This window comes from Dama dama, chromosome X (assembly GCF_033118175.1).
Source record: "Dama dama isolate Ldn47 chromosome X, ASM3311817v1, whole genome shotgun sequence".
Taxonomy (NCBI): Eukaryota; Metazoa; Chordata; class Mammalia; order Artiodactyla; family Cervidae; genus Dama; species Dama dama.
This window is the reverse complement of record NC_083714.1, coordinates 132,926,154-132,949,431: the sequence shown is the minus strand read 5'-3', so window position 1 is coordinate 132,949,431 and position 23,278 is coordinate 132,926,154. Positions and strand designations below refer to the sequence as shown.

Sequence of the window (23,278 nt, the reverse complement as noted above, 5' to 3'; positions counted from 1 at the left end):
CCCCGACTTGACCCACTCATAATATACGCCATCTTATTTGATGACCACACCATTCCCTCTGTTGCTCATAATAAAAACCTGGATTCATCCTTCACTCTTCTTTTTCTCTTATACCCAGTGGTTCCCTGGAGCCTGTTTTAACTGACATATAAGAACTAATTGTGACCTTCCTTTCCATCCCTGACGCCACCAAGGCTGCACGCGCTAGGCTGCTCTGCTGCTGCTGAGATGCGTTAAGTCACCTCCTATTTGTTGGCCGCCCTATGGAGCAATTCCTCTCTCAGGGCCAGGAAAATCAAAAATATCCTGGACAGCGTGGGCATCGAGGCAGATGACGACCGGCTCAATAAGGTCATCAGGGAGCTGAACAGAAAGAACATTGAGGACATCATTGCCCAGGGTATCAGCAAGCTGGCCAGTGTGCCTGCGGGCGGGGCTGTGGCTGTCTCCGCTGCCCCAGGATCTGCAACACCTGCTGTGGGTTCTGCTCCAGCCGTAGCAGACGAGAAGAAGGAGGAGAAGAAGGAAGAGTCAGAGGGGTCAGAAGATGACATGGGGTTTGGCTTGTTTGACTAAAGTCCCACGCCCCTGCAAATAAAACCCTTTTTACGTTAAAAAAGAAAAAGAGCCAATTGTGCACTTCTTTTCCCAACTCTGTGTTCATATCTTAGGTACTTACAAGAACTCCTGACACATAGTATGTATACCATTGTTGTTGCTTGGTCACTAAGTTGTGTCTGACTCTTTGTGACCCCATGAACTGTAGCCCACCAGGCTCCTCTGTCCATGGGATTTCCCAGACAAGAATACTGTATTGCTACCTTGAGAAAGAAAAACAGAGCTAGAGGAATCAGGCTCCCTGACTTCAGATTATACTACAAAGCTACAGTCATCAAAACAGTATGGTACTGGCACAAAAAAACAGACTAATAGATCAATGGAACAGGATAGAAAACCCAGGGATAAATCCACACACCTATGATCACCTGATCTATGATAAAGGAGGCCAGAATATACAATGGAGCAAAGATAACCTCTTCAATAAGTGCTGGTGGAAAAACTGAACAGCTATATGTAAGAGTAAAATTAGAACAATCTCCAACATCATACACAAAAATAAACTCAAAATGGATTAAAGACCTAAATGTAAGGCCAGATACTATAAAACTCTTAGAGGAAAATAGGCAGAAAACTCGCTGACATAAACTGCAGCAAGATCTCTTGTGACCCACCACCTAGTGTAATAAAAATAAAAACAAAAATAAACAAATGGGAACTAATTAAACTTAAAAGCTTTTACACAGCAAAGGAAACCATAAACTAAATGAAAAGACAGCCCACAAAATGGGAGAAAATATTTGCAAACAAAGTGACTGACAAGGGAGTCATCTCCAAAACACACAAACAGCTCATGCAGCTCAGTAACAACAACAACAACAACAACAAATCAAAAATTTGGTAGAAGATCTAAACAGACATTTCTCCAAAGAAGATATACAAATGGACAAAAAAACACATGAAAAGATGCTCAGCATCACTAATTGTTAGAGAAATACAAATCAAAACCACAGTGAGTTTTTTGACGATGGCCATTCTGACTACCTCACACTGGTCAGAATGGCCATCATCCGAAAACCTAGAAACAGGACTTCCTTGGTGGTCCAGTGGTTAAGAATTCACCTGTCAATGCAGGGGGCATGGGTTTGATCCTTGGTTTAGGAAGAACCCACATGCAGTGCAGCAACTAAGCCCACATGCCACAATTACAGAGCCCATACTCTAGAACCTGTGAGCCACAACTACTGATCTGTGTGCCTAGAGCTATATTCTGAAACAAGAGAAACCACCACAATGAGAAGCCCATGCACTGCAACAAAGAGTAGCCCTCACTTGCTCCAACTAGAGAAGGCCTACACGCAACAAGGAAGACCTGGCATAGCCAAAAAAAAAAAAAAAATCTACAAACTTTAAATGCTTTAGAGGGTGTGGAGAAAAGAGAACCTTTCTAGACTGTTGGTGGGAAAGATAATTGATGCAGCCACTATGGAGAACATATGAAGATTCCTTAAAAAACTAAAAATAGAGTTACCATATGATCCAGCTATCTCACTCCTAGGCATATATCCAGAGAAAATCATAATTTGAAAAGATATTATGCATCCCAAAGTTCACTGCAATACTATTTATAATATCCAGGACATGGAAGCAACCTAAATGCCCATCAACAGAGGACTGAATGGATAAAGACAATGTCTTATATACATATAATGGAATTGTCTTATATATATATATATATATATATATATATATATGGCTGGAATATTACTCAGCCATAAAAAAGGAATAAAATAATTGTCACAGTAATACAGATGGACCCAGAGATTGTCATACTGGGTGAAGCAAGAAGCAAGTCAGGAAGACAAAGACAAATATCGAATGATATTGCTCATATCTGGACTCTAAAAAAATGGTACAAATGAACTTACTTACAAAAGAGAAATAGAGTTCAGTTCAGTTCAGTCACTCAGTCATGTCCGACTCTGCGACACCATGGACTGCAGCACACCAGGCCTCCCTGTCCAACACCAAGTCCCGGAGTTTACCCAAACTCATATCCGTTGAGTCGGTGATAGCATCCAACCATCTCATCCTCTGTCGTCCCCTTCTCCTCCCGCCCTCAATCTTTCCCAGCATCAGGTTCTTTTCAATTGAGTCAGTTCTTCACATCAGGTGGTCAAAGTACTGGAGTTTCAGCTTCAACGTCAGTCCTTCCAATGAACACCCAGGATTGATCTCCTTTAGGATGGACTGGTTGGATCTCCTTGCAACCCAAGGGACTCGCAAGAGTCTTCTCCAACACCACAGTTGAAAAGCATCATTTCTTCGGCACTCAGCTTTCTTTATAGTCCAACTCTCACATCTATACATGACAACTGGAAAAACCATAGCCTTGACCAGATGGACCTTTGTTGGCAAAGTAATGTCTCTGCTTTTTAATATGCTGTCTAGGTTGGTCATAACTTTCCTTCCAAGGAGTAAGCGTCTTTTAATTTCATGGCTGCAGTCACCATCTGCAGTGATTTTGGAGCCCAAAAAAATAAAGTCTGACTCTGTTTCCACTGTTTCCCCATCTATTTGCCATGAAGTGATGGGACCAGATGCCATGATCTTAGTTTTTTGAATGTTGAGCTTTAAGCCAACTTTTTCACTCCCTTCTTTCACTTTCATCAAGACGCTCTTTAGTTCTTCACTTTCTGCTATAAGGGTGGTGTCATCTGCATATCTGAGGTTATTGATATTTCTCCCGGCAATCTTGACTCCATCTTGTGCTTCATCCAGCCCAGAGTTTCTCATGATGTACTCTGCATATAAGTTAAATAAGCAGGGTGACAATATACAGCCTTGATGTTCTCCTTTCCCTATTTGGAACCAGTCTGTTTTTCCATGTCCAGTTCTAACAGTTGCTTCCTGACCTGCATACAGATTTCTCAAGAGGCTGGTCAAGTGGTCTTGTATTCCCATCTCTTTCAGAATTTTCCAGTTTGTTGTGAAATAGAGTTACAGGTGTAGAAAACAATCTTATGGTTACCAGGGGTGGAAAGTGGGAGAGGGAAAACTTGGGAGATTGGGATTGATATATACACACTACTACATATAAAATAGATAACTAATAAGGACCTATTGTAGAGCATAAGAAACTCTACTCGATACTCTATAATGACCTATATGAGAAAAGAGTTTTAAAAAAGAGTGGTTTTTACACGCACACACACACACACACACACACATAACTGATTCACTGTGCTGTATAGCAGAAAGTAACACAACATTGTATATTAACTCTACTCCAGTAAACAAAAAAAGATATTGCCTGTTTAATTCTTCCAGTTGCACTGTAGTTGATTTTCTTCTGGTTATAACCAATTAAAATTAAATTTCACAGTTTCTGTTTTAAATATCAGTAGTTGATAGTGTTAGATGATAGAATTGGAGTTCCTTGAAAACATTTTTTTCCTCTCCCAAAATTTCTTTCTAATAACACTTATTAAATTTTAATTAGGTATTTATGATTTTTATAATTTTAAGTAATATAATTTTAAACAAAAAGCCGATTTGATTAAATCAAATATATACACACATATCAATAAGAAATCAAAATTTAATTTTTTTGTCCCTTCAGATTTTATCTAATAAAGAGGCTCTTCTTTCACCTATGGGCTTTACTTTGTTTAAGGGTAGATAGAAACAGTGGTTTTTGGTAGAAAAGCCTAGAAGTTTCCTTCTTGTTACTGCAGCTATTAAGAGCCACAAACTGTTAAAATTGGCTCATTTACTTTAACATCATCCTCCAGATGGGGGGAGCTGGGGCAGTATGCAACAACAGCAACAGCTGCTGCTGATCCCAGTAACAATGGAAGGAAGAAGAGCCTTTCTTTTGGCCTCTCCCATCTCCCCTTCCAGTTTTTTAAGGCCTCAGACTCAGCCCTACTTGAGGTGAAATGTTCAGGGCCTTGAACTTAGCAAATCAAGGCTAAAGGGCCACACTGTTATGAGTCCCAGAGGTATTTGTTTCTTAACATTCCCTTCTTTCTTTATTTATAGTTTATAGCCTGCTGACTCCAGAAAGAGGACTTAAGATGCAGTATTTCATAGATCAGGAACTCCAGAGGCTCAAAGGAATGCACTTCCAATGTGGAAATTTCTGGCCTTTTCATGAGGGAGGTATTTGGGAGTAAGTCATACCACATAGGTAGCTGTTGGCCTTCCAGGTCATCAAAACTAACCCTGGGAATATTTTTTAAAAATATAAAAAGTATTTGGAAAGTTACTGCAGGAAAACAGCAAAATCCACAGAGTAATCGTGTACAATGCTTGCTCTCCAACATGCCCACCCACAGCTCTACCCAACTCTTGATTTTCTACTTTTTGCTTCCACATTTATTTCTGACACAAAATGCTTTAGGAGTGAATATTCTCTTTCACTCTGCTTCTAATCTGGACCCTTGCACTTATCTTTAAGGATCATACAGGTCCATGTTTGATCCCTGTGATTATAAAAATTCACTCTGAGGGGTTGGAGACCGATAGGCAGAGGTAACACACAGATGTATAAGCCTGCAGGCCAGTAGGAAGCAAAACCTACTCAAGTAGTGCCTCAGAAGATACTTGCCTTGCAAACAGGTTTTATTTACCATTTGAAACATGCAGAACCTAAAAATTAGTTTTATTGTTATTTTGTTGTTTTCTGTCCCACAAATAGCTTAGTGCTGAGAAAAAAAATCTGTTTCTTTCTAAAATTTAACCTGAAATTAGCTTGGCTTTCTTAACTAGGACTGACAAAATGTTGGGTCGTGGAAGCAGAGAAGTCAGTATAAACTAGCAGAGTCAGTGGGCCAGGAGAGAGCCTAGGCCTGACTCTGGGTGCAAATCCTAGGTAAAGATTTATTAGCTGGTCTAGATGTGAAGAAAGCCTGAATCTGCTCTACACCAACTTTTATAAACACAGAATAGTTGAGATATTAGCTTATAAAAAATATTCCTCTGGGTTTAACCAAAGAAGTATTTGAAAAATGAATATATCAAAAGGCAATTTGAATACTTCAAGTTTTTAGAAATCTCTCAACATTAATCTTGTATTTAATGTTCATAAATGATTTAATGTTCTAGTTAGTATAATTTTCCATGAATTGCTAAAAAATGTTTTTCTTTGATCCAGATTTCTGCAGATAAGAAATTTATATAAATTGGCAGTTGTTCATTTCACAATAAAAAATACTTTTTGAAGATGGTCCTGAGAAGCTACAAGATTCTGAATCAAAAATAAACTGTGTTCAGTGCAATGTTACTGTCATTATTGTTGGATACTTCTAATTGTTAGAGGGTTCTTCAGTAATTTAATTCTAATACATACAGTGTTTATATATAAGATACACAGTAAACTAAAGAGAACCAAACATCCCCAAATTCTATAATTTTGTCATTTAAAGAATGCTATATAAATGGCATCATATAGTGTTAATATTTTGGGATTGACTTTTTCTACTCAGCCTAGTTCCCAGGAAATTTATCTGGGTTGGTACATATAGCTATAGTTTGTTCTCTTTATCTATGACTCTATTTCTGTTTTGCTATGTTTGTTTGTTTTTCAGATTCCACATATAAGTAAAATGATACAATTTTTGCCTTTCTTGGTCTGACTTATTTTACTTAGCATAATACCCTTTAAGTCTATTCATGTTGTCACAAATCATAAGATTTCATTCATGTTTATGGCTGAGTAGTATTCCTGTGTGTGTGTATGTGTATGATTTTATCATCTATCAATAAACACTTAGGTTACTTCTGTATCTTGCCTACTGTAAATACTATTGCAGTGAACACTGGGATGCACATATCTTTTTAAATTAATTTTTCTTCAGATATATACTCAGAGGTGGAATTGCTGGATTGTACAGTAGTTCTATTTTTCACTTTTTGAGGAACCTCCATATTGTTTATTTTTGGCTGCATTGGGTCTTCATTGCTGTATGGGGATTTTCTCTAGTTGCAGAGACTGGGGGCTACTCTCTAATTCAGGTGGGTGGGCTTCTTATTGCAGTGGCTTCTCTTGTTGTAGAGCATGGGCTCTAGGGTACATGGCTTCAGTAGTTGCTGCATGTGGGCTCAGTAGTTGTGGCGCACGGGCTTCTTTGCCCCACAGCATGTGGGATCTTCCCAGACCAGGGGCTGAATGAGTGTCCCCCACATTGCAAGGTAGATTCTTAATCACTGGACCACCATGGAAGCCTCATACTCTTTTCAATAGTAGCTGTACCGATTTACATTCCCACTAACAGTACAGTACATGAGGGATGCCTTTACTTCACAACTCACCAACACGTTATTTGTTGTCTTTTTGGTAATAGCCATTCTGACAGGTGTGAGGCAATATTTCATTGTGGTTTTGATTTGCATTTCCCTGATGGTTAGTGATGTTGAAATCTTTTCATGTGTCGGTGGGCCATGTGTATGTCTTCTATGGACAAATGCCTATGCATTTCCTCTCCAAATTTTTTAATCACATTTTAAAAAATATTGAGTTGTTTGAGTTCTTTATATATTTTGGATATTACCCCTTATCAGATATACCATTTGCAAATATCTTCTCCCATCAGTAGACAGCCTCTTTGTTTTGTTGATATATTCCTTCACTGTGCAAGGCCTTTCAGTTTGACATAGTCCCATTTATTTATTTTTGCTTTTGTTGCCCTTGACTGACGAGACATACCCAAAGAAAATACCGCTATGACATATTGCCTGTTATGCTCTAGGGCTTTTATGCTTTCAGGTCTCACATTTAAGTCTTGAATAAATTTTGAGTTTATTTTTGTACATGGTGTGAGAAAGTAGTCTAGTTTGACTCATTTGCATGTTGTTGTTGTTCATTCACTAAATCATGTCTGACTCTTTGCAACTCTGTGTACTACAGCACCCCAGCATTCCCTGTCCTTCACTATCTCTTGGAGGTTGCTCAAACTCATGTCCATTGAATTGGTGATGCCATACAACTATCTCATTCTTTGTTGCCCCCTTCTCCTCCTGCCCTAAAATTTTCCCAGCATCAGGGTCTTTTCCAATGAGCTGGTTCTTCATATAAGGTGACCAAAGTATTGGAGCTTCAGCTTCAGCAACAGTCCTTCCAATGAACATTCAGGGTTGATTTCCTTTAGGATTGACAGGTTTGATCTCCTTGCTGTCCAAGGGACTTTCAGGAGCCAGCACCACAGTTCAAAAGCATCAATTCTTTAGCGCTCAGGCTTCTTTATGGTCAAACTCTCACATCTGTACATGACTAATGGAAAAACCATAGCTTTGACTATATGGGCCTTTGTCAGCAAAGTGATGTCTCTGCTTTTTAATATGCTTCTAGGTTTGTCATAGCTTTTCTTCCAAGGAGCAACCATCTTTTAATCTCGTGGCTGCAGTCACTGTCTGCAGTGATTTTGGAGCCCAAGAAAATAAAATCTGCCACTGTTTCCATTTTTTCCCCATCTATTTGCCATGGAGTGATGGGACTGAATGCCATGATCTTCATTTTTTGAATGTTGAATTTTAAGCCACTTTTTTTCACTGTAGCTGTCTAGCTTTCCCAGTACCATTGTGTATTCCTGCCTCCTTTGAAAGAAATCCTTTTTAAAAATACATTTCTGGATTTGATTTGTTGATGTTTTCTTTAAGATTTTTGCAACCAAATTCATGGAAGACATTTGCATATAGTCTTCTTTTTCTTTTTTTTCCTTTCTCCTTCCCTTCTTTTCTTTCTTTACTTGCCTCCATCCATCCGTCCATCCTTTTTTTTTTTTAAAGTACTTTTGTCTGGTTTTGATGTGAGAGTAACACCAGCCTCACAAAATGAAATGTAAAGCATTCCCTTCTTCTTTATTTTTAGAAAATATTGTATAAACTGGTGCTAATTCTTCTTTAAGTATTTGGTAGAATTCTCCAATGAAACCATCTGGGTCTGGAAATGTCTTTTGTGGGAGATTTTAAAGGATGAATTCATTTCTTTAATGACTATAGGACTATTAAGATTATTTAATCTTGCTTTGATTTGGTAATTTCTAGTTTCTTTAAGAATTGGTCTATTTTTCCCAAAGTTTTAGAATTTGTTTATGAGCACAAACTTCTTTGTAGTATTCTCTGCTGGATCTACAGTGATATCCCCTGTTTCATTCCTGATATTGGTGACTTTTGTCTTCTCTCTTTCAATCATTATCAGTCTTGCTTTATCAATTTTACTGATTTTTCCCCCTAAAAACCAGCTCTTTGTTTCATTAATTTTCTCTATTGTATTCCTGTTTTCCATTTCATTGATTTCTATTCTTATAATTATTATTTACTTCCTTCTTCTAGCTTTGGGTTTATTTTGCTCTTTTTTAGTAGCTCCTGAGGTAAGAAGGAAGATTACTGATTTGAGACTTGTCCTCTTTTCTAATATTAATAGAAGTATTCAGTGGTATAAATTTCTCTCTCAGCACCACTTTAGCTATGGCACACATATTTTTTATTTTTTATGTTTTCATTTGCAATGAGTTCTATGTATTTTAAAAAATTTCTTTGAGATTCTTTTTCAATTCATGAATTACTTAGAAGTATGGACTTACTCTGCCTCATCATAAATGGTTGAAGCGAAAGTTCAGCTGCCCCCTTGACCCTGCTGACACTTTCCTGGCAAAAATGGGACACCAACTCTTACTCCCTTGTTGTCTTTGAGTGGAGGTGTAATTGCAGCTTCCCTAAAACCTTACTGACACCAAGGAGAGGGGAAGCCAAGGGATGATTTACAATGATTTGTTGTTGTAGGATGAGAACAATAGCTCACCTCCCAGCTGGACTCCAGTGAAACTCAGTTGGAGTGGTATGATTTCTTTGTTGGTGTTTAACTGGAGTAGGGAGGTTACTGCTAAAAAGGTTTTCTGTTGCTAGGTTGCCCCTTTACCCAATCCTTTGGGAAACAGTAATAGGCTTTTCTTGGAGCTTTTTTGTCTGTGTATGTTGGTGGTTCAGGCTAGAGGCTTCTATATCATCTGAGACATAGTGGAGACAATAAGAAAACCCAGGGAACTTCACCACTGTCTTTATTTCAGCCCTAAGTCCTTAGGCAATGTGCCTTCTTTTTCCCACCTTTCAGTCTTCCTATGCTTGTTTGTTATGTTACATCCAGGGATTTTTAGGTATAAAAGAGAGGACCTGGGAGGAATGGGACTATTCCATCTTGACTGGACCCAGAAATCTATGATAAGTTTTTGATGAAGTGAAGTGTTAGTCACTCAGTCATGTTTGATTCTTTGTCTCCCCATGTACTGTAGCCTGCCAGGCTTCTCTGTCCTTGGAATTCTCCAGGCAAGAATACTGGAGTGGGCAGCCATTCCCTTCCCCAGGGGATCTTCCCAACCCAGAGATCAAACCAAGGTTTCCTGCATTGTAGGTGGATTCTTTACTGTCGGAGTGACCACGGAAGCCCTCAAGGGTTCTTGTACATGAAAAGTTGGGAGACATTACTGTAGTATATTGTCAGATGTTTTCCCTGTGTATAGATTTTTGTGTATTTTTCTTTAAAAATGATTTGATTAGACCATATATATGACTTTTATATGTCCTTTTAATATTATAACAAGTAATTTTCAATTCTTTCATAATCTCCTCATAAGCATGTTAATAGCTAATTGAATCATCCTTCTAGTTTAGCTACATTGGCTGTTTCTACTTTTTCACCATTACAAATAACATTATAATGAATGTATATGAACAAAGAGCTTTTCTTTAGTTCAGGTTATTTTCTTGGTTTATATGCCTATAAATTAAATTATTATGTTAAGGCATAAACATTAAAGTCAATTGGCATAATATATTTTAATTTTTATTGTATTATGACAAGGGAGTACCCCCTTTTCACCTAAAACCCAGCTTTACCTAAAGACCAAATGAAATGTCTTTCTGAACTGAGATAAAATTGTTTTATATAAACTATATTGGAAAAGTTGATGTGAAATATAGAAAATTGCCCTAATCCAAGGGAATCATTATTCAGTTCAAAAAAACAAAAACAAGACAGTGTGTGGCTACTTCAAAATCCTCAGGAAATATGCCTGACACATTCTTTGAAGTGATTCAGAGCCTGAAACAGGTAAAATGGTAGCTGTCTATGTTATTCTCTGTGGGTGATACCAAGGAAACAAAGGTAATGTCTTGTGCAATCTGTGTTTGTTAGGGAAAGGGGTTGCCTAGTGCCATTTCACAGTCTCTCTCTCTCTCTCTCTCTCTCTAAGGTAACATGACTTTCTAGAAAGCCTTAGGTTTTAAAACCACACAAACCTAAGTTCAAATCCCATCAATTTCAAATCCTCTCAGGGTAGAAACTTTCTCATCTGTATACTCATTTTATAAAGTTACCTTAATGATTTACTTAACTGAAACAGGTATGTGAATGCTGCAGCATAGTATCCAGCAAGTTTTACAAAAAAAATTTCAGAGCAAACCTCCTACACTGAATGCTAGTGAGAGCAGTTGTAAAACCGCTAAAAACCCAAGGATGTGCTGCATCATTTGACCTAATTATTGTGCTAGTATCTTCCATTTGCCTCTCCGAATCCCTTTTACTCCTTTTCCACCCAGTTCTATACCCCAAGGGAACAGAAACTGAAGCAGTGCCCTGAAGAACAGCTGAAGACCTCTTAGGTTTGGGGCCATTCTGCCTTTATTCATTGGTGTCTTCTCTCTTCTCATGTAGTGAAACCCACAACTCTATGGAAGACATCAACACTGAGGAAAAATTCTAGATTGAGATTCAAGGGGCAGTTCCCCAAAGCCCTACAGGACTGGGCTAACAAGGGAGCTGCTGCAGAACCAGGGAATCACAGCTGTCAGTTCCAGAATCCTATAGCCTATGTCACAATCCACAGGGATGCCTTACCTGTTGCCTCTCTTCCCAGCTTACTCATTTCCCAATTCAGGTTTCACATGAGAGTGTTTAATTGGTGGACCACAAATCACATTCAGAATCCTAGCTGCAAGGGGGTTTTACAGTCTTTGCAGTACAAAAAGGCACATTCGAAAAAGGTTGGAATAGAACAGTGAGCCACTCCTGAGCATCTGCTACAGTATGCCATCAAGCTCAAGCAGTTGGTGATGGCCTTGCTTTGGCATCTGAAAAGTCTTGGAGAAGTACAACTATATATTGAAGCTTATAATTAATGAAAGAGTCCATAAATAGAATGAAAGGAGTTGGCTGCAAACCTCAAAAGAAGTCACATGAAAATCATCTTCTTAAAGATATCAAATGTTAAGATCTTCACAAATGCAATCTTTCTAAATAATATAGTCTCTGCCTCCTTTCCTCCTAGAAAGGAGCCTACAGCAAAATACCTTAGTACACACACTAACAGGGAGACAGTTTCAGGACCTGGATCTGGGCTATGCACTCTGGTAGGTCTGTGCCGCATGGGAGATGGAGCTGGTAATTACTCTGAATGAAGATGTCTCCCCCAGTGATGCTGTATGAAACCAGCATAGTTCCTCCTCTGCTGCTAATACTTTGGAAAAAAATAGGTACAAAATTTTTTATTTCAGTTTAATAATTTTGTTCCAAGCTTACAAAAATAAGCAAGGAATTATTGGAGTTATCCCAGAAAAACATTGACAATTAGTAAAGTAGGATAACTAAAGAACAATTGCAATTCCAGTGAACATGACTTAGGACTACAACATGATTATAAAATAAAATTAAACAATCACATGTATGTACTCTATTTGGAGCAAAAGCTTTTTAGTGGGGAACCGTTGCTCAGCCTAGAATGACATTTCCCAAAGTGGGTTTCCAAGGATTCCAATAGTGCTTTTTGGTGTTGTCAGTTTTTTATTAATGATCACAAAATCCTCCCATTGCAGTATGCCTGCACCTTTGTGATATGACTCTGCCCTTTCTCCCACCCAGGGATTCTGTTTATCTACCCCTTTAAATCTGAGCTGGACTTGACTTGCTTTAACCAATGGAATGTGGCAGAAGTGATGTTTTTCATGAGTTCCAAAGCCTCGGCTTTAAGAAGCCATTTTACTTGCACCGTCCCCATCTTGAACACTGCCCTGAGGCTACCTAAGGAAACCAGTTTAGCCTACTAAAGGATGAGAGCCCACATGGAGGGTAACAGGCCAGCACCAACCACCAGGCATATGACTGAGGCCATCTCAGACCTTCCTATCCAGGCAACATTACAACAGAATGCCACTTGAGTAGTAAGTCCAGCAAACAGCTCAATCAACCCACAGAATCATGAGAAATAACACATCGATGTATTAAGCCAAAAATTAAAAATGACTTCCCTTAGTTGCCCTCTTACAGTTACTTTTACGATAAGATCCAGGTTCATTAATTTGGTTTCTAAGGTCCATCATAACATGGTCCTTATAATACAGACCTGGAAAATCTCCACTAAGAGCCTAGATTCTGTTTATGATTCTATGCAATGGGAAATGTTCGCCTGTTTTCCTTAAGGAAGAACTGGAAAGCATGGGAAGCTGTTTAGGCTGCTATCATCATTTGTATAATTACAAAACTCAACAAAGCAGCTGCCAGTGTGCAAAACAGCTGCCAATGTGCAGTCTGACAAAGGGAGCCTATCACACGCAGAGTGTTTTCTGGAGAATTCACAGAGAGTTGTGCTGGGGTGTGTAGGGCAGTCTGCAGAGTTGTATGCCACAAGCTATTGCCAACAGCTGCCTCTGCTGGAGTCCATGCCTTCTCTCTCTCTCTCTCTCTCTCTCTCTCTCTCTCTCTCTCTCTCTGTCACACACACACACACACACACACACACACACACACACAAACAGAAGCTTGCTTTATGTTTTCACACAGAGAGGTTTTCTTTTGAATTGATTTTTGTTTAAAGACTGTCTTAGAAAATGTCCCCAAACTAATGTCTTGAAAAATAAATAACAAGGTATAAATTTTATAATTGCCACTCTCCACACCCATAAAACTCTGTTAACACCTATTTGGATGATATGTTTCCTTGCTGAACCTTGCTTTTCTTACTATATGAAAGTATGCCCCATCTGAAAAGGAAGAAGAGAGGTGTCCCAGAGAACACCCAAAAACATCATGGGTTACTGGGTGATAATGCTTTCTCCTACCATCGGTTTCCTCTTCTCACATAGTTAAGCCCATAGCCACTTCTTGCTCTTGGAACTATGGGTGGGGATAATTTACTGAGGGCTTCCCTAATGGCTCAGAGGTAAAGAATCTGACTGTCAGTGCAGGAGACATGGGTTCAATCCTGGGTCAGAACAATCCCCTGGAGAAGGGAATGGCTACCCACTCTGGTATTCTTGCCTGGGAAATCCCATGGACAGAGGAGCCTGGCAGGCCACTGTTGCAAAGAGTCGGACACAACTTAGCAACTAAGCAACAACAATAACAAATTTATTGAATGATGAAGCAGTTGGAAATAAACAAGAGCAATCAAGATCCATCACAAAACTTGGGGGTTATCAAAGGAAACTCCCATGTGAAAAAGGCTGAGGAATGAATGAAATGTTTTATCTTCCTTGGAGGTATCTTTCCTTATCTCTCCAGCTTTATCTCTAGCCACTCTTTCCCAAATCTCTGAGTTTACCTACTTCACTGTACTGTTGCTTATGTGGCCTCAAGAGAAATAACATGAATTAGATCAGGATAGCTTGTAGTCATAGACAAAACCCTAACCTTGGTTTAAATCCATCTTGCCACCTACAGTGTGCCTAAACATGATTGGGAAAAGGTATGCAGGTGAGCTCATTTTCTTTTATTTGTTTTTTCTTTTTTCAGTTTTATTTATTTTTTTACTTCACAATATTGTATTGGTTTTGCCATACATTGACATGAATCAGCCATGGGTGTACATGCGTTCCCCATCCTGAACCCCCCTCCCACCTCCCTCCCCATCCCATCCCTCTGGGTTATCCCAGTGCACCAGCCCTGAGCACCCTGTCTCATGCTTCAAACCTGGACTGGTGATTCGTTTCACATATGATAATTTACATGTTTCAATGACATTCTCCCACATCATCCTGCCCTCGCCCTCTCCCACAGAGTCCAAAAGACTGTTCAATACATCTGTGTCTCTTTTTCTGTCTCACATACAGGGCTATCATTACCATCTTTCTAAATTCTATATATATGTGTTAGTATACTGTATTGGTGTTTTTCTTTCTGGCTTACTTCACACTCTATAATCGGCTCCAGTTTCATCCATCTCATTAGAACTGATTCAAATGAATTCTTTTTAATGGCTGAGTAATATTCCATGGTGTATATGTTCCACAGCTTTCTTATCCATTCATCTGCTGATGGACATCTAGGTTGCTTCCATGTCCTTGCTATTGTAAATAGTGCTGTAATGAACATTGGGGTACATGTGTCTCTTTCAATTATGGTTTCCTCAGTGTGTATGCCCAGCAGTGGGATTGCTGGGTCATATGGCAGTTCTATTTCCAGTTTTTTAAGGAATCCCCATACTGTTCTCCATGGTGGCTGTACTAGTTTGCATTCCCACCAACAGTGTAAGAGGGTTCCCTTTTCTCCACACCCTCTCCAGCATTTATTGCTTGTAGACTTTTGGATAGCAGCCATTCTGACTGGCATGAAATGGTACCTCATTGAGGTTTTGATTTGCATTTCTCTGATAATGAGTAATGTTGAACATCCTTTCACATGTTTGTTAGCCATCTGTATGTCTTCTTTGGAGAAATGTCTGTTTAGTTCTTTGGCCCACTTTTTGATTGGGTCACTTATTTTTCTGGAATTGAGTTGCAGGAGTTGCTTGTATATTTTTGAGATTAATTCTTTGTCCATTGCTTCGTTTGCTATTATTTTCTCCCATTCTGAAAGCTGTCTTTTCACCTTGCTTATAGTTTCCTTTGTTGTGCAGAAGCTTTTAATTTTAATTAAGTCCCATTTGTTTATTTTTGCTTTTATTTCCATTATTCTGGGAGGTGGGTCATAGAGGATCCTGCTGTGGTTTATGTTGGAGAGTGTTTTGCCTATGTTTTCCTCTAGGAGTTTTATAGTTTCTGGTCTTATGTTTAGATCTTTAATCCATTTTTGAGAGAGTTTATTTTTGTGTATTTTGTTAGAAAGTGTTCTAGTTTCATTCTTTTACAAGTGGTTGACCAGTTTTCCCAGCACCACTTGTTAAAGAGATTGTCTTTTTTCCATTGTATATTCTTGCCTCTTTTGTCAAAGATAAGGTGTCCACAGGTGTGTGGACTTATCTCTGGGCTTTCTATTTTGTTCCATTGATCTATATTTCTGTCTTTGTGCTGGTAACACATAAGGGGATTCCCATAAGGATAACAGCTGATCTTTCAATAGAAACTCTTCAGGCCAGAAGGGAATGGTGGGACATACTTAAAGTGATGAAAGAGAAAAACCTACAACCCAGATTACTGTACCCAGCAAGGATCTCATTCAAATATGAAGGAGAAATCAAAAGCTTTACAGACAAGCAAAAGCTGAGAGAATTCAGCACCACCAAACCAGCTCTTCAACAAATACTAAAGGATCTTCTCTAGACAGGAAACACAGAAAGGGTGTATAAACTCAAACCCAAAACAATAAAGTAAATGGCAATGGGATCATACTTATCAATAATTATCTTAAATGTAAATGGGTTGAATGCCCCAACCAAAAGACAAAGACTGACTGAATGGATACAAAAACAAGACCCCTATATATGTTGTCTACAAGAGACCCACCTCGAAACAAGGGACACATACAGACTGAAAGTGAAGGGCTGGAAAAAGATATTCCATGCAAATAGAGACCAAAAGAAAGCAGGAGTAGCAATACTCATATCAGATGAAATAGACTTTAAAACAAAGGCTGTGAAAAGAGACAAAGAAGGACACTACATAATGATCAAAGGATCAATCCAAGAAGAAGATACAACAATTATAAGTTTATATGCACCCAACATAGGAGCACCGCAATATGTAAGACAAATGCCAACAAGTATGAAAGGGGAAATTAACAATAACACAATAATAGTGGGAGACTTTAATACCCCACTCACACCTATGGATAGATCAACTAAACAGAAAATTAACAAGGAAACACAAACTTTAAATGATACAATAGACCAGTTAGACCTAATTGATATCTATAGGACGTTTCACTCCAAAACAATGAATTTCACCTTTTTCTCAAGCACACACGGAGCCTTCTCCAGGATAGATCACATCCTGGGCCATAAATCTAGCCTTGGTAAGTTCAAAAAAATTGAAATCATTCCAAGCATCTTTTCTGACCACAATGCAATAAGATTAGATGTCAATTACAGGAGGAAAACTATTAAAAATTCCAACATATGGAGGCTGAACAATACACTGCTGAATAACCAACAAATCACATAAGAAATCAAAAAAGAAATAAAAATATGCATAGAAATGAATGAAAATGAAAACACAACAACCTAAAACCTATGGGACACTGTAAAAGCAGTGCTAGGAGGAAGGTTCATAGCAATACAGGCTTACCTCAAGAAAAAAGAAAAAAAGTCAAATAAATAACCTAACTCTACACCTAAAGCAACCTGAAAAGGAAGAAATGAAAAACCCCAGGGTTAGCAGAAGGAAAGAAATCATTTTAGATTTAGGACTCTAAGCCACACTCAGATATTCAGTGCTGCCTGGCAGTCCTATCATACTTGCTGCTGCTGTTGCTTAGTCGCTTCAGTCACATCCAACTCTTTGCAACCCTATGAACTGCAGCCTGCCAGACTCCTCTGTCCATGGGATTCTCTAGGCAAGAGTATTAGAGTGGGTTGCCATGCCCTCTTCCAGGGGATCTTCCCAACTGAGGGATTGAACCCGGGTCACCTGCATTGCAGGCAGATTCTTTACCACTGAGCCACCAGGGAAGCCCCCCTATTATACTTACCAAAGGTCAAATCATTCTCCCATTATTTAAGATGCTATGTCATGCTATTGCCTCCTGCCTCACAACTTCAACACCTTTTCCCTACTCCTAACTTTTAGCTCATGACTTTATTTCCTGTTTCACTGAAAAATCAGTCACAAAGAGTTCTCACTTGCACATGCTTCACCACCACATCTTTCAATTTCATTGTGTAAGCAGGGAGGGTAAGAGGTTGTGAGAGAAAGAGAATCAAGTATGGCTTTCTTGACAGGAAAGGCACCATTTTTGGCCTAAGCCATTTTGGGATCTAAATGTGGCCACAATGCTTGCCCTTAAAATGGTCTCAGTAATTAATCAAAATCACTGCAGATGGTGATTGCAGCCATGAAATTAAAAGACGCTTACTCCTTGGAAGGAAAGTTATGACCAATCTGGACAGCATATTAAAAAGCAGAGACATTACTTTGCCAACAAAGGTCCATCTAGTCAAGGCTATGCTTTTTCCATTAGTCATGTATGGATATGAGAGTTGGACTATAAAGAAAGCTGAGCACTGAAGAATTGATGCTGTTCAACTGTGGTGTTGGAGAAGACTCTTAAGAATCCCTTGGACTGCAAGGAGATCCAACCAGTCCATCCTAGGGGAGATCAGTCCTGAGTGTTCATTGGAAGGACTGATGTTGAGGCTGAAACTCCAATAATTTGGCCACCTGATGTGAAGAACTGACTCATTTGAAAAGACCCTGATGCTGGGAAAGATTGAGGACAGGAGGAGAAGGGGATGACAAAGGATGAGATGGTTGGATGGCATCACCGACTCAATGGACATGAGTTTGGGTAAACTCCAGGGATTGGTGCTGGACAGGGAGGCCTGGCGTGCTGCAGTTCATGGGGTCGCAAAGAGTTGGACATGACTGAGCAACTGAACTGAGCTGAATTAATTATCTTAAGGGGACAAAATAATGCAGAAACAAATGACTGTTATTAGGTAAGAGAAGTAACAATAGCAAAGATAATGTATCAGCTGTAAAGACTCCCTGTTGTATTTCAGTGGTAAAGACTAACCTGAAGCACTCAACCACCAGATCAGTGGGAACATAAGGGATGATGGTATTGACCTTTTCTGACCCTCATGACTTCAGTCAACTAAAGCTTGGACTCTGTGGACTGCTCAAGCCCCTTCAAGAATATGCATGTAGCCTTAGTTAAAACTTTCCCAGTTTTAACAACTTTGCTGTTCAGGAGATTTTACTTTGGGGGAAGATCTCCAGTGTTCCCCTTACTTGCTGCAAGTAAAAAATCCTGTCTCTTCCCACTCTTTGGGTTGGTTCTTTCTTTTGGCTTGACACTCACCAAGAGGCGAACTCAGATTTTGGGTCACGATCGCATCTACACCCATATACTCTGCCTTCTCTTCAGTTATAGAAGATAAACTGTCTAGCTGCTATGTTGAGGCATTGTCACCCATACCCTTCTCACTACTTCAGGAACAATAGCTCTATAATTGTCCCTCTTTTCTCCTGCAGCATCTACTCTTCTATCATTTTCACCAGCTTTAATAAGTCCAATTATAAAGATCTACATTGTTTCATAATTAGGCACCACCTCACACCAGTCAGAATGGCCATCATTAAAAAGTCTACAAATAAATGCTAGAGAGGATATGGAGAAAAGGGAACCCTCCTACACTGTTAGTGAGAGTGTAATTGGTACAGCTACTATAGAGAACTGTAGGGAGGGTCCTCCGGAAACTAAAAATAGAGTTGCCATATGATCCAGCAATTCCAACTCTTGGGCATATCCCTAGACAAAACTACAAATCAAAAAGATATATGCAGCACTATGTTCATAGTAGCACTCTTTACAATAGCCAAGACATGGAAACAACCTAAATGTCCATCAACAGATGAATGGATAAAGAAGATGCAGTGTGTATACACACACACACACACACACACACACACACACACACACACAATGGACTATTGCTCCACCATAAAAGAATGAAATAATGCCATTTGCAGCAACATGGATGGACCTAAAGATTATCATATTAAGCAAAATAAGTCTGAAAGAGAAAGATAAATACCATATGATATCACTTACATGTGGAATCTAAAATATGACATAAATGAACATATCTACAAAGCAGACACAGACTCCTAGACACAGAGAACAGACTGTGGATGCTGAGGGGTAGGGAAAGTGGGGGAGGAAAGGATTTGGAGTTTGGGATTAGCAGATATAAACTATCATATATAGGATGTATAAACAACAAATTCCTACCGTAAAGCACAAGGAACTTTATTCAATATCCTGTGATAAACCATAATGGAAAAGAATATGCAAAAGAATATATATATGTATATATGTATAACTGAATCTCTGTGAAGAGATTCAGAAGAGGTGGTGAGAATACACAAATGACAGATTTTATTTTCTTGGGCTCCATGATCATTGTGAATAGTGACTGCAGCCATGAAATTACAAGATGCTTGCTCCTTGGAAGGAAAGCTATGACAAACTTAGCATGTTAAAAAGCAGAGACATCTTTGCCAGCGAAGTTCTGTATAGTCAAAGGTATGTTTTTTCCAGTAGTCATGTACAGGTGTAAAAGCTGGTCCATAAAGAAGGCTGAGCACCAAAGAATTGATACTTTTGAAACGTGGTGCTGGAGAAGACTCTTGAGAGCCCCTTGGACTGCAAGGAGATAAAACCAGCCAATCCTAAAGGAAATCAACCCTGAGTATTCATTGGAAGGACTGCTGCTGAGGCTAAAGCTCTAATTCTTTGGACACTTGATGTGAAGAGCTGACTCACTGGAAAAGACCCTGATGCCGGGAAAGACTGAAGGCAAAAGGAGTGGGCAGAGGATGAGATGGTTAGATACCATCACCAACTCAGTGGACATGAATTTGAGCAAACTCAGGCTTCCCTAGTAGCTCAGTTGGTAAAGAATCTGCCTGCAATGCAGGAGATCCCAGTTCAATTCCTGGGTCAGGAAGATACACTGGAGAAGGGATAGGCTACCCACTCCAGTATTCTTGGGCTTCCCTGGTGGCTTAGCTGGTAAAGGATCTGCCTGCAATATGGGAGACCTGGGTTCGATCCCTGGGTTGGGAAGAACCCCTGGAGAAGGGAAAAGCTACCCACTCCAGTATTCTGGCCTGGAGAATTCCATGGACTATATAGTCCATGGGTTTGCAGAGTCGGACACGACTGAATAACTTTCACTTCACGTCAGGGAGGTAGTAGAGGACAGAGGAGCCTGGCGTGCTGCAGTCTATGGGATCGCAAAGAATCAGACAACAACTTAGTGACTGAACAACAATAACAACATACCTGAGTCATTTGGTGTATGGCAGAAACTAAACACAACATTGTAAATCGACTATACATCAATAAAATTGCTTTTTAAATCTCCACTGTTTCAACACTCCCTCACCATTTCATTATTCCACTTTATAGCTAAAGTCTTTGAAAATGTTGCCCATTCAGCCTTGACTTCTTTCCTTCCAAATGCTCCTTGAGCCTAGTACAACATGGTTTTTGTTATCAACATTTCAATGAAATCTGCCTCTTCCCAAGTCCCTTCCACGTTGCCAGATCCAATGTCAATCTTCAGTTGTTATGTTCCTTGAGCTCTTCACATCATTCGTCAAAGTTGGTCATTCTCTCCTTCATGAAACTTTCTTTACTTGGCTTCCAGGACTGATATTGTTTCCATGATGGCTGCCTCTTCTGAGTCTCCTTTATTATTTTCTTGTTCCATATTTCTATATATCATAATGCCCCTGAGTCAATCCTCATACATCTTCTATCTACATGCTCTCTCTAAATGATTTCATTGCTTTAAATACAAATTATAAACTGCTACCTCCCAAATGTTTCCAGCTCCAACTATCCCCTGAATTCCAGTTTCATATCTATTGCCTGCTCTTGGATTTCTAATGGACATCTCAAAATTAGCATGTTGAAAAATTAACCCTAGCTTCCCCTCCCCAAACCTGCTCCTTCTTCAGTGTTCCCCATCTCAGCAAATGTTTTACAAGACAGTAAATGGCATTGCTATAGGCTGAATATTTGTGTCTCCCCCAAAATTCACATACTGAAATTCTAAGCCTTAATACTATGGTATTAGGAGCTGGGGCCTTTGGGAGGTGTTTACATCATGAGAGTGGACCTTTCATGAATGGGATTAGTATGCTTGTAAAAGAGACCCCAGAGAAGTCACTCACCCCTTCTGTCATGTGAGGACACAGCAAGAAGACAGCTGTCTATGAACCAAGAAGTGGGCCCTCACCAGACACTGAATCTGCCAACACTTAGATCTTGTACTTTCCAGCCTCCAGAAATGTGAGAAATAAAATTTTGTTGTTTATAAACCACCAATCTATGGTATTCTGTTACAGCAGCCCAAACAGACTGACAGCCACTGTTATTCATCATTTGCTCAAGTCACAAAAGTTGTAGTCATCTTTTACTCTCTTACATACTACATCTAATCCCATTAACAAATTCTGTAGCTTCTACCACCACTCATCTCACCACTCCCACCAGTATATTCCAGGTCTCAGCAACCATGACCACTCATCTGGATTACTGCAGTAGTCTTCTGCCTTATACTCTTATTTCACTACATTTCATTGTTCTATAGTTTCCAGGATGACCCTTTAAAAAATATATGTCAGTGTATATCTTTTTCATGTTCAAAACTTTCTAGTGGTTTTCTAAAACACTTAGAAAAAAAATCCAAAATCTTTATTGTAGCCTACAAAATCTGTCACTTCATGGCCTCTTAATATTTCTCTGTCCTCATTTTCTGCCACTAGCTCTCTTTTTCACTAAGCTCAAACCAGACATGGGCATCCTGTTCTTCTTCAATCACAACAAACATGTTCCCACCTAAGGGCCTTGACTTTCTCCTCTCTCAGAGACTGTCTTCCTCAGTATCTTCACATGACTCACTCTCTCACTTCATTCAGGTCTCTGCTCAAATGTTACTGTCTTAAATGGCATCACCCATAATTCATTCTCATGTACTGATTTTCTTTTTCATAAAACTTACCACTAACTAACATTAAACTACACAATTTTATTTTGTTCACTAGAATGACTATTTACCTAATAGCTTTTCACCAAATACTGTTGTATTAATTAATCAATAACTTCCTGAAAAACCTTGTGAAAGAAGACTACATTCGTCTTAATAGGGTCCGGTCAGTCCCCGGAGGAAGGATGGATGGGAACATCTATTTCCTTTGAGTAGTAGCTTCATCTTAAGTCCTAATGGGAAAGTCTAGGCACCAGCAAGGCTTTCTTTACAATGATATTTGTAAATAAATTAAAATATATACACAACAAACTCTAGAATGCCTGGGCAGTCCCACTTTGAAGAGCAGTTCTTCTGATTCCTACTTGATACAAATCACTATTTGAATGTACTCTGTGAATACATCATTTCAAACTCAGGTCAGAGGATTTAAGTATTTCAAACAGTTTCTGATTTGAATTTTAAAACAGTACTTCTATCTTTAAATGAGGAAATGTCTGAAGTAGTACCTAATAATAAAGACTAATAAGCCAGAAACCTTTTTTAAAAAGATTTGTCATGCTGATTCAACTGATAGGAGTCTTTGAAGACTTTTTCATTTGACTGGGTGGAGCCGTCAGGCCTTTCTCTTCAATGTTCTGTTTGCTTTGCATCCCAGAGATTTTTTTTCCCCACAAGGATAATTGATGGTTTTTTCAACTAAACTCTAATACTGGTGCTCTTTCCACAATTCACAGGGATGCTGTGAATTGCATCCCTGTGGAAAAAATTAGACTAATAGATGAGAATTTTTC

General features: G+C 39.1%; 1 pseudogene; it reads left to right on the top strand.

Moving 5' to 3' along the window:
- The first annotated feature begins 228 nt into the window (after positions 1-228).
- Positions 229-576, top strand: LOC133051524 (large ribosomal subunit protein P2-like; annotated as a pseudogene).
- The last annotated feature ends 22,702 nt before the right edge of the window (positions 577-23,278 follow it).